At 38.5% G+C, this 13,040-nt stretch overlaps 1 protein-coding gene across 4 annotated transcripts in view; it reads right to left on the bottom strand.

The window, feature by feature from the left end:
* Window positions 1-13,040, bottom strand: part of LOC131425728 (uncharacterized) — a 771,700-nt gene that overhangs the window by 69,492 nt on the left and 689,168 nt on the right. For all 4 annotated transcript variants that reach the window (XM_058587827.1, XM_058587828.1, XM_058587826.1 and 1 more), the window contains one exon: window positions 156-456. The gene's annotated coding sequence lies outside the window, so the exon portion shown is untranslated. The remainder of the gene's footprint in view (window positions 1-155; window positions 457-13,040) is intronic.

The raw sequence follows: 13,040 nt of genomic DNA, 5'->3' as shown, positions 1-13,040 counted from the left end.
TTCAATAGAGTGATAAATCCCAAGTGTCGTGTCGTGCCGTGAGACGTGTGCAAGAAAAATAAGGAGATCGAGGAATCGAGGACGGACGGATGGCAGGCATGGTTTTCGGTTGAAATACACTCCCCACCCCCGCATTCTCGATCGTTTCAACTTACACAAATTATTGCCTCCGCTGTCAGCTGTCGTTAGCCGAAGCCATAAATTTTGCGGTCTCCGGCGGTGGGGCTGTTTTCCAGCGGCGGCAACAACAACCGCCGCGGCAACGACAGAAGATGAAACCGGCGGCTCTCGCTGCTGTCCTGTGCTTTCAGGGATCGTCGTCTTGCTTTTAGCGAGGAGGTGTGTGATTCTCTGCTTCGGCTTAGTCGGTTTGATTAGTTGTTCCTGGTGTGCTGGTGCCTACGGACGGACGGACGTATGTGTGTGTACGTGTGTCCCGGGATGTTTGTGATTCGCCTAATGGAAGAAAAAAATAAACGAGAAGACAATTAGCGATAAATTTGGCGACAAAGTTTGGGAAATTTGATGAAAAGTTAAGACGGTGCTGGCTTTGTTCATGTTTACTAAGTTTAATGGGTTAGTACTTGGAGAGAGTTAATAAGCTTAATTTAAGGTAGGGGTAAATTCCGTGACGAAACTAAAACACTTTTTATGGGATAAACTGATGTCGTTGGAGTAATTTCAGAAAGTTCTGATGTATGGTTGGTGGGTCTACAAACACAGCAAACACACTAATCGGTTGTCAACTGTCAGCCACTGGATCGTTAAAAGTTAGCGATTGACTAAACACACAAACGACGTGTTCCATCACGACAATGTCATGCCACACACAGGTGTAGTGAGGCGTCAGAAACTCCGTAAGTTTGAGCTTGGCAAAACTGTATAGTGGCTCAGAAATGGCCCCAAGGCGATTACATTTTTTTCGTTTCGATTACAGAGGTTTTAACCTTAAGCTCATTCGCTTTCTGACTCTATGCGCGGGGTTGAGAATCGACCCAAGGTAAGCTGCATGAAAGGTATCGACTAACCCATCACGCTATACCCGTCCCCCATAATCAGAATCAGAACTAATTGGCTCAAGTGGCACGTTCCCTTGTTAACTGGAGATATGTGATTTTTTTTTTACATTTTGGGCATGTAGACTTTGTCCAAAAATGTCACTTAGCATATTTTGATATTTTTTTTTTAAATTAATATGAACTAACTTTTGAAAACCACCAAACATTTTTAATCATTTTTTTTCAAATAGCTGTCAAAAAAAGACTAATTTAAAAAACAAGTGTTTTTTTTTTTTTTTTTTTATTCAATAATATAATATAATATTAAGGCACACTGCTTAAGCTCTAAGATGCCAAGGGTATTTACTAATCTTAATTATCGTCTAACTTAAAACTAGAGTAGTATCATTATGTAATATAGTATCTGGCGATCGGTAGTGGCCGGTGAATTGAATTTAGGATGAGATGATTCCAGATGGCGATGGTAATTTTCTATGTTGGCCGCATTCTTCGGTCCGTGAGGGTCCGCGGGAAACACCCCCAGGCTACGAAGGCCCGGCGGGTGGCCCGCATGCTGGTCATTGACTGGAGCGGTCTTCCGGTGATGGTGATGTTACGGAAGAGAATGAAAAAAAGAAGTAAATATTGTGGGAAACGGGGTAAAAAAGGGGTGTGGGAACAAAATGTTTGAAAACGACAGAGATCTAATTAGTTGCCATCGAGATGGTGAAAAAACAGGGAAAGGGGAACGAAAAAGTTAGTGACAAAAAAAAAGATCTTGTTTATTCCAATGAAGATGGTGAACAGGGACGGGGATCGAGAGAATCGGGCGGATGTTAGTGTCGAACCTGTAGGTGGAGATTATATTTTCTGAGCGAGGAATAACACATTACACTTGTATATCAATGTGTTTGAGGTACTGGTATATGAGAAGCATATATGAACTATCCCGACTCGCCAACACATCCCGAACCGGCACCTCAGGCGGTCTACCTCGGGCCCTGAGGGATTCCAGTAGCTTCGACCTGGCGTCACGATACTCTACGCACGACCACACGACATGCTCGATGTCCTGATAACCGTCGCCACAGGTGCAGAGCCCGTTCTCCACGATCCCGATACGCCGGAGATGTGCGTTGAATGTATAGTGATTTGACATGAGCCGTGACATAACGCGAATGAAATCACGACTCATGTTCATCCCCTTGAACCAAGGTTTCGTCGATACCTTAGGGATAATGGAGTGTAGCCATCGTCCCAGCGAAGTTTGCCAACTTTCGAGAGTTTTCTGACGAGAAATACTGAAAAATTCATTGAAGCAGATTGGTCTTTCATAAATATCACCTTCTAATGCGCCCACTTTAGCCAATGAGTCTGCCTTTTCATTGCCCGGAATGGAACAATGCGAAGGGACCCAGACTAACGATATTAAATAAGATCGTTCAGATAAAGTACTCAAATGTTCCCGTATTTTCCCCAGGAAATATGGGGGACACTTTCCTGGCTTCATTGCCCGGAGAGCTTCTATTGAGCTTAGACTGTCCGTGACAATGAAGTAATGGTCTTTGGGCAAGGTTTCAATGATCTCGAGGGTGTACTGAATAGCAGCTAATTCTGCGACGTAGACTGAAGCCGGATCACTGAGTTTGTACGAAGCGGTGATGTTCTGATTGAAGATTCCGAAGCCTGTGGACCTGTTGATGTTTGATCCGTCAGTGTAAAACATCTTTTCACAGTTGACTGTTCTAAATTTATTATAAAAAATATTTGGGGCCACTTGAGGGCGCACGTGATCCGGAATTCCACGAATTTCTTCTCTCATGGATGTGTCGAAAAACACAGTAGAATCAGAAGTATCCAAGAAATGAGCACGGTTGGAAACAAACGAAGAAGGATTAATATTGTGAGCCATGTAATCAAAATACAAGGACATAAAACGGGTTTGAGAGTTAAGCTCAACTAACCTTTCGAAGTTTTCAATCACCATCGGATTCAAGATGTCGCATCGGATTAGCAATCGATATGAGAGATCCCAGAATCGGTTTTTCAACGGTAAGACGCCCGCGAGCACTTCGAGACTCATCGTATGAGTCGACTGCATGCAACCTAAGGCAATACGCAAACAACGATACTGAATTCTTTCCAGCTTGATGAAATGAGTGTTCGCCGCGGATCGGAAGCAAAAGCATCCGTATTCCATCACGGACAATATCGTTGTTTGGTACAACCTGATCAGGTCTCCTGGGTGGGCACCCCACCATGATCCGGTTATTGTACGAAGAAAATTGATTCTCTGTTGGCATTTTTGTTTCAGATACCTAATGTGACATCCCCAGGTGCCTTTGGAGTCGAACCAGACCCCGAGATATTTAAATGTGAAGGCCTGAGCTATGGTTTCACCCCCTAGTTGAAGCTGTAATTGTGCTGGTTCTCGCTTCCTTGAAAATACAACCAGCTCAGTTTTCTCCGTGGAGAACTCGATACCCATTTGAAGAGCCCATTATGATAAGTTGTCGAGAGTATCTTGTAATGGTCCTTGGAGATCGGCAGCTTTGGGTCCTATAATAGACACAACGCTGTCGTCGGCAAGTTGTCTTAGCGTGCAAGATGTGTTGATACATTCATCGATATTACTTACGTAAAAATTGTATAAAAGGGGGCTTAAGCATGAGCCCTGAGGAAGACCCATGTAGCTGAATCGTATTGTCGACAAATCACCATGCGCAAAGTACATGTGTTTCTCAGACAATAGATTATGTAAAAAGTTGTTCAAAACTGGCGAAAGACCATGCTGATGCAACTTCTCAGATAGGATATTTATAGAAACTGAGTCAAAAGCCCCCTTAATGTCTAGGAAAACTGACGCCATTTGTTCTTTACGAGCAAATGCCATTTGAATTTCTGTTGAGAGCAACGCAAGACAATCGTTCGTTCCTTTGCCCCTGCGGAAACCAAATTGTGTATCTGAAAGTAAACCATTAGTCTCGACCCAATTGTCTAGACGAAACAGAATCATTTTTTCGAACAATTTCCGGATACAGGAAAGCATAGCAATCGGCCGATACGAATTGTGATCGGAGGCTGATTTCCCTGGTTTTTGAATGGCGATAACTCTGACTTGTCTCCAGTCGTGTGGGACAATATTACCCGTGAGGAACTTGTTGAATAAATTCAGCAAGCGCCTTTTGGCAGGGTCAGGCAGATTTTTCAACAAGTTGAATTTTATTCTGTCTAATCCCGGGGCTTTATTGTTACATGACAAAAGTGCAAGTGAGAGCTCTACCATCGAAAACGGTGTTTCATTTGTACTTGGTGTGCGCGGGTGATCTTCTGTTCCGGAACAGAGTCTGAGCATACTTTTTTAGCGAAATCGAATATCCAGCGGTTGGAGTATTCCTCGCTTTCATTCGTGGTGTTATGATTGCGCATTCGTCGGGCTGTGTTCCAAAGAGTGCTCATAGATGTTTCTTTCGTTAAGCCGTCTATAAACCGACGCCAGTAACCGCGTTTCTTGGCTCTATTCAAGTTCTTAGTTTTAACGTCTAACGCCGCGTAATTCCGGTAATTATCAGGTGTTCCATTTTTTCTGAATTTTTTATACGCGGAGGCTCTCTCCGCGTTTAAATTTGTGCACTCTTTGTCCCACCACGGGTTGGGAGGACGGATGTTAGTTTTTGCGCCGGGTACACGTTTCGTCTGAGCTTGAATCGCAGTATCGAGAATCAAGCCAGCCAAAAACGTGTACTCTTCCTCCGGAGGAAGTTGTAGAGTTCTTTCAAGTTTCTCAGATATCGAGGTCGCATAGCTATTCCAATCAATATTTCGTGTGAGGTCATACGAAACATTGATTGTCTTCGATGGTTTTAAGCCGCTGGTGATTGATATTACGATCGGTAGATGATCACTACCGTGGGGATCAGGAATTACCTCCCACGTGCAATCCAACCGTAGCGATGTCGAGCAAAGGGATAAATCCAGCGCACTTGGTCTTGCTGGTGGTGCAGGAATCCGTGTCATTTCTCCCGTATTCAAGATTGTCATATTGAAGTTGTCGCAAATATCATGGATCATAGCTGATCTGTTATCGTCGTGAAGACAGCCCCATCCCGTACCGTGTGAGTTAAAGTCTCCTAAAACCAACGTCGGTGCGGGAAGGAGCTCTATGATATTACTGAGCCGCCGATGCCCAACCAAGGCTCTAGGGGGAATGTAGATGGAAGCAATACAAAGGTCCTTACCTTTGATTGTAACATGACATGCGACAACTTCAATACCTGGTATCGAGGGGAGGTTAATTCGATAAAAAGAATAGCACTTTTTGATCCCTAAAAGTACTCCTCCATAGGGAACATCTCGATCCAGGCGAATAATGTTAAAATCGTGGAAGTTTAAGGATATTTCAGAAGTTAGCCAAGTTTCGCACAATGCAAATGCGTCACATTTCAGATTATTTACTAGAAATTTAAAAGAATCTATTTTTGGAATGATACTTCTGCAATTCCACTGTAAAACAGTGATTAGATCCGTGACCTCGGTGGATGATTTAGCCATCGAAGGATACAATCGCTGAGAGAAGGGGCCAATTTGCAGTCAACTGCTTCAAATATGTTTTTACTGTTGGCATGAAAGCAATTAAAATGCTTCTAAGAGGGTCTGAAATATTGAAAGTTGTAAAAATCCAGTCCACAACATCAGAGAACTTGATAAGTCCAGCACCTAGTTGGTTCTCTGGTAGATTTTCTGGGACGCTTGGGGATTTTGTAGTCCCGGGAAGTCGTGGGAATTCCATCTCGGAATTGAGTTTTCCGAGACCAGGAGCTTTTTGCTTCGGTGTTGTGTCCCGATTCCCGTTAGCTGTAACTTTTCGAAGCCCTTCGGAAGACACCTTCGAACCCTTACTAGGTAGCTTATGAGAGGATTTATTTATTCTTTTCCTACAGCTATGAGGGACCGCCGAAGATGGCCCTTTCAAAGGGTCGTCAGAATCGCTCTCGTCAGTTGACAAGCAGGCATATGGGTTCGTTGTCTGTTTAGGAGGGGTGGCACTTTTAAGCATCTCTGCGAAAGAACGCTTGGAGTGCTCCTTTAGGGAACGCTTCATTCGATCACCTCGCAGTTTGTAAGCGGGACAATCAGAGAGGTCATGCGGACCCTCCTTACAGTAGAGACACTTTTCAGCATCCTTACCGCAAGAGCCGTCCGCATGAGCTTCCCCACAGTTAGCACAACGTGGCTTATTGCTGCAATGGGTAGCTGTATGCCCCAGTTGTTTGCAATTAGTACAGTTCATTACTCGGGGTACGAATAGGCGAACAGGCAAACGAACCCGGTCCAAGAGGATGTAGTTGGGCAAAGCAGAACCGGCGAAGGTCACACGATAAGAGTCTGATTGGGGATAGGACTTTGTTCCATCCCCGGCGATCGATACTGAATGCAATCGCTTGCAATCCAGTATCTTGACATTCTTAAGTGAGGGGTCTTTAAAACAACCCGCCCCGTACTTAAGAACGTCCTCGCAAGTCAAACTCGAATCGGTGACCACACCGTCGATTTCGACTTCACGAGCTGGCACGTAGACGCGGTACTCCCGCGTAAAAGGATCATTTTGAACGAGCTCATTAGCCTGTTTTGAACTGGTAAACAGGACCCTGAGCTTGTCTGGACGTATCTTATCAAAACTTTTTATAGTATTGTATCGCGAGGACAGGTCCCGCGATATTTTTAAAATATTTAATTTTTTTTCTTTCGATTTGGTCCGGAAATAGACCGCATAAGGACCGGCCGGTAGTGCGAGCCCATCCGGATAGCTCTTTATGCGAGACTTTTTATAGTCAAGGGAAGTCTCCATTTGATCATCGGGAACGGGGGGGTCAGAATTTACACTAGACATGTTGCGGAGCTACCTCCGCACAGAAATAAGTGAATCGGGGAGAAATAGAACAGTCGAATGCAGGAAGGAAAAAAAACTAAATAATGATACTTAACTTAAATCCAACGGGGGCCACCAAGGCCTAGCCCTCGTCGATCGGCGTATCGCCGCTGCGATGGTGTGCAAAAAACCTCCGAGAGGAAAAAGCACACTCTTTTGTAATCCGCTCAGTGATATCACTTACACCGCTGGGCCTGTTTTGATCGATCGAACAATCACCGGCTAACGGTACTGTTTCGATCGTCCGCTCACAACAATACACTGCTTCAGTATATAATGTGCATAATACCTCTCACAGGAAAAAGCACTATTGTCTATTACACAATAGCAATCTAGTTTTGATCGTCCGGTCACTTTATCACACACGGCACTGGTTTTCAACGCTTTCGCAGTAAACACAAAGCACGTCCGTTCACTCGGAAGGTTGAAACGGCAATGTAAAAAAAAAACAAGTGTTGTTTTCACTGATTTTACACTGGAAAAAACATTTTTACATTTCAGCATTTTATTATTTTAGCTTTTTCATATTTTAGCATTTTTATATTTTTGACATTTTTGACATTTTAGCGTTTTTGGCAATCAAGCAACTTTGTCATTTACGGCACTTTTTAGCATTTTTGCAATTTTCTGGCATTTATGGCATCTTACGCATTTTGAAAATTTTTAACAGTTTCAACATATGTAGTATTTTAACATTTTTAGCATTTTCGGAATTTTTATCATTTTCGGCATTTTTCGGCATTATTAGCATTTTTAAATTTTTAGTATTTTTGGAATTTTAAGCAGTTTTGGCATTTTAAACACTTTTATCATTTTTGGAATTTCATAACATTTTGGCATCGGCATTAACATTTTGACATTTTAGCATATCTGGAATATTTGGTGTTTAAGCTTTCTAACATATTTGACATTTCAGCATTTTAGAATTTTTTAGTATTATAGCATTTTTAGCGTTTTAGCATTTTAAGCATTTTTAGTATTTAATGGCATTTTTGGTATTCTTGGCATTTCTGATATTTTTTGGCATTTTTTGAAGTTTTTATCATTTTTTTATATTTTTATCATTTTTGATATTTTTTGGCATATATGGCATTTTAAGATTTGTTGGCGTTTTAGGTTATTTGGTATTTTAGGCATTTTAATCATTTTCAGCTGTTTGAGCATTTCTAGCATTATTAATTTTTTTTAGCATTTTTAAAATTTTTAGCATTTTTAGCATTTTTAGCATTTTTAGCATTTTTAGCATTTTTTGCATTTTTAGCATTTTTAGCATTTTTAGCATTTTTAGCATTTTTAGCATTTTTAGCATTTTTAGCATTTTTAGCATTTTTAGCATTTTTAGCATTTTTAGCATTTTTAGCATTTTTAGCATTTTTAGCATTTTTAGCATTTTTAGCATTTTTAGCATTTTTAGCATTTTTAGCATTTTTAGCATTTTAAGCAGTTTTAGAATTTTTAGCATTTTTAGCATTTTTAGCTTGAAAATGATTTTTAGTGTGTTGGTATTTATCAGCATTTAAGCATTCCAACATTTTTAAGTATTTTTTATCATTTTAGCAGTTTGGTATTTTGGCTCTTAGGGCATTTTAGTATTTTAACAATTTAGCAATTTAGCATTTTTTGACTTATTTGTAATTTTTCTGCATTTTTGGCATTTTTTAGCATATTAGCATTTATAGCGATACAAAATTTGTTGCATTTTTTAGTATTTTTAGTGTTCTTTTACAATTGTTTTTTTAATATTTTTCATTATTTTTTAATATTTGTTGTATTTTTTAGTATATTTTTGAAACTTTTAACATTTTAGATATTTTTTGGCATTTGAAGCATTTTTGTAATTTTTCTGCATTTTTGGCGTTTTTTAGCATTTTATCATCTTTTAGCGATTCAAAATTTGTAACATTTTTTAGTATTTTTAGTGTTCTTATAGAATTTACTTAAAATAATTAGTACAATTTTTTTTTGTATTTTTTAGTATTTTTTGTATATTGTAGTAATTTTTAGCATTTTTAACATTTTTGGCATTTTTTGGCATTTGAAGCATTTTTGTAATTTTTCAGCATTTTTGTAATTTTTCAGCATTTTTGACATTTTTTTAGCATTTTAGCATTTTAGCATTTTAGCATTTTTAGGCAATTTTTGCATCTCAATCATTATTGGCATTTTAGCATTTTTGGAATTTTGAAGCTATTATTCATTTAGCATTTTTTTTTGCAATTTTTAGAGTTTTTAGCATATAAGCAATTTTAGCATTTTTGGCATTTAAGCATTCAAATAATTTTGACATTTTAGCATTATTGGCATTCCTGCATTTTTGGCTTTTTAGCATTTACTAGAACTCTAGCATTTTTTATCGTTTCAGCATTTCAGTATTTTTCAGCGTTATAGCATTTTAGCATTTTTGCTTTTTTTCTAGCAATTTGTAGCATTTTAAGCGCTTTTTGGCATTGTAGAATCTTAGCATTTTTGGCTTCTTTTAACAATTTTTAGCATTTGAGCTCATTTAGCATGTTAGCATTTTAACTTTTTTCAGTATTTTAGCATTTCAGCATTTTGAACCATTTTAGAATTTTGCATTTTTTATCAATTTTGAGTTTTCTAGCATTTAGGAATTTTTGAACATTTAAGCATTTTTCAATACTTTAGTATTTTTGAATATTCTAGAATTTTAGCATATTATATAATATTTGCTGTTTTTTGTTCTTTAGCGTTTGTCAGCATTTTCTATCATTTTTAGCATTTTTTAGCATTTTCTAGCATGTTTTAGCATTTTCTAGCAAACAAGAAGCTTCGATCAGGCCGAGGGTTCGGAAACTGTACAATACGATTCTTGCTGGAAATTTGAACTGCATAATCATGGACGACTCGGACACAGCATTTTTTAGCATTTTCTAGCATGTTTTAGCATTTTCTAGCATTTTTTAGCATTTTCTAGCATTGTAGCATTTTTTATCATGTTAGAATTTTGAAACATTGTAGCATTTTTTTAAATTTTTACATATTTTTTCAGCAATTTTCAACATTTTAGCATTTTAGTATTCTAGCATAGTTTAGCATTTTCAGCAATTCAGCATTTTTGATTATTTTGGCATTTTAGTATTTTCGCTTTTTTTTAGCAATTTGTAGCATTTTAAGCACTTTTTAGCATTGTAGAATCTTAGTATTTTAGGATTCTTTTAACATTTTAGCATTTTTTTAGCAACTTTCAACACTTTTCAGCGTGTTAGCATTATAGCATTCTAGCATAGTTTAGCATTTTCAGCTATTCAGCATTTTTGAGTATTTTGGTATTTTAGCATTTTTTAATATTTCAGTTTTTTAGCATTTTAACATTTTAGCATGTTGTAGAATCTTTACATTTTTTAGCACTATTCTGCATTTAGCATTTTAACATTCTACCATTTCAGCGTTTCCACATTTTAACATTTTAAATCGACCACCAAAAAAAAATTTAAGTTCTAATGAAATTTTGTCCCAAGATTGGTGATTATATTCCCTACCAACCGTTCGTACATTGCAAGATGTGCACTTTCAAGTTAATAATGTTTCTCTAAGCTAAACTAAACTGTAAACCATTATCATCCAAGAATACAATGAAACTCAATTCGTGAACAGATTCCACAGAATACTCTAACGCTAATGTATCGCTCTACCAGCAATGGACAAGAAAAAAGTTTTACTTAAAAAAATTATTTCTTTAAAAAAATGCCAATCATTCAACACATGGATGGTTGAGAGGGAACATAAAGACTGTCCCAGAAAGTATGGACGCAACCAAAAACCGCTGCCATTTTGCAATGGTTCAGAATTTTTATCAATTTTTATGGCTGCGTCCTGTTGTTTACACTCTTCTCTAACCACTTGTGCAGTTGTTTATTCGTTTTCATTAGTTTGTTTCGAAATGCGTGGACTTTCAGCAGAACAACGTCGAAGAATTGTGTACAAATGGTGCACAGAACGCGGACTGTCACTGAGAAAGATAGCAAAAATGGAAGGAGTAAGTGAAAAAGCCGTGCGAAAGGCAATCAGGAAGTTTGGTGAGAATAACACCTTTCAGGATAAACCGAAAACGGGTCGAAAAAAAGGTCCTGCTAACCCTCAGTTGGATAAAAGTATACTGAAGGCGTTCGAGCAAAAGAAGGAGGTTTCAGTTCGGGATGTGGCCAAATTAGTGGGCACTTCGAAGTCAAATGTTCTTCGTGCTAAAGAACGATTGAATTTTCAAACCTATAAGAAGCAGAAACAACCAAAACGTAGTCCGAAACAAGAAGCTTCGATCAGGCCGAGGGTTCGGAAGCTGTACAATACGATTCTTGCTGGAAATTTGAACTGCATAATCATGGACGACGAAACCTACGTGAAACTCGATTACAAACCCTTGCCGGGACCACAATATTATACGGTGCGAGAAGGGCAAGTGTTAAACCAGTCCGAGACATCGATTGAAGTCGAAAAATTTGGTAAAAAAGCTATGGTCTGGCAAGCAATTTGTAGCTGCGGTAAGATTTCGAAACCCTTCATCACCACTGCTTCAATGAACAGCGAAATATACATCAAGGAATGTTTACAAAAACAACTTCTACCCATGATTCGAAGCCACAAGGATCCTGTTGTCTTCTGGTAGATCTTGCTTCTTGCCACTACTCGAAATCAACGGTAGAATGGTATACTACCAAAAATGTCACTTTCGTCCCAAAAGACATGAATCCACCAAATTGCCCACAACTTCGACCAATTGAGGAGTTTTGGGCATTAACGAAGGCACATCTTAGGAAACATGTCTCGGCAGCCAAAACCATTCAACAGTTCGAAAAAGATTGGAAAAAAGTGTCAAAACTTGTCGCCAAGAAGTCTGTACGGAATTTGAAATAGCTAGTCTACAATGGCTAAGTAGCAAATGACGAGAATAATATTCTGTTGTTGTAGTCTAATATTATCAGTATATCGAATAAAATTTGAATATCTAACACTTGTGAATTATTCACAGCGAAATCAAAGTGCGTCCATACTTTCTGGGAGAGTCTTTAATAACCTATCTTGGGATTAAATTTTCATGAATCAGAAAATGGTGCTTTTTTTGTAAATCGAATTTAAATTTTGAAAATCTTTTTTTTTAGTGTAGAATTCGAGTAGACGCATTTCGCGCCAAATCGTATTTGAAGTTGGCAGAATTTTTCACAAAAAGACACCTTGCTTGCTTTGTTTTTCAAAAATTTATCTAGACTGTGTTCTGAAAAGGACTAGACTTTTTAGAGCCGTCAACATCTAACGGGAAAAACAGATTGGAATAACTATGTAATTATGTAATGAAAATCACGAAAAAGCTACCGCAGAGACGGGACTCGAACCCGTAGCTAGCTCCTATCCGGAAAAATGGTTTTGTCAATGAAACTTACCTGCATATGAAAACATAGGAAGCCCCAGCCCAATTGACTAGAAGAACGAACGACTTTGAGTTTAGTTTGGTGTTCGATAAAGAGACACTAGATAAAAATTTCACGTTGGACAAGTAAAAGTGGTAAAATCTGTTTACAAAAAAATCACAATGGAGATAAGCTGGTATACTAAAATGCCAAAGCACGGAATTCTTAAATACGTCTTATTCACAGTTATCAAAAAAATGTTAAGTGAAAAATAGCTTCTCCTCTACTTGAAGATCGCAAGCTAAGAGTGAATTCCGCAAGAGTCTGATTAGTCGTTGGACTTCCGTTAAGCATGTTATGTTGTTCAAATTTGCTATTTAAAATTTTAATGATTAAATCAGTGTAGAATCAATCAAACCTTGTTGTACCGTGATGAATCACGAATAGTATCCTGAATGGTTCACGTACCCGCATCTTGTTTTTTTTTTATTGTTCGTAAATCATTACAGTAATACACTGAACAATATTAGTTCGTCACTTTCGCACGCCACATACTTTCATAGCGAGTTAGGCTACCATGAGAAACTCTAATTCGAGTTGATTGTCACGAAAAGAGAAAAATATGTACGGCGGACGTCGGTGATTCAAGGGTGCCATTTGGAGCATAGAGGTTCCAGGTCATCTACTACAATGTTCGGAAATGAAGACGAACGAAGGAGAAAAAAACCACGATGGAGACGAATGGTCGCT

The sequence above is a fragment of the Malaya genurostris genome, chromosome 1 (assembly GCF_030247185.1).
Source record: "Malaya genurostris strain Urasoe2022 chromosome 1, Malgen_1.1, whole genome shotgun sequence".
NCBI classification, from domain to species: domain Eukaryota; kingdom Metazoa; phylum Arthropoda; class Insecta; order Diptera; family Culicidae; genus Malaya; species Malaya genurostris.
Note: the sequence above shows the minus strand (reverse complement) of the source record. Positions and strands in the feature narration are given on the sequence as shown.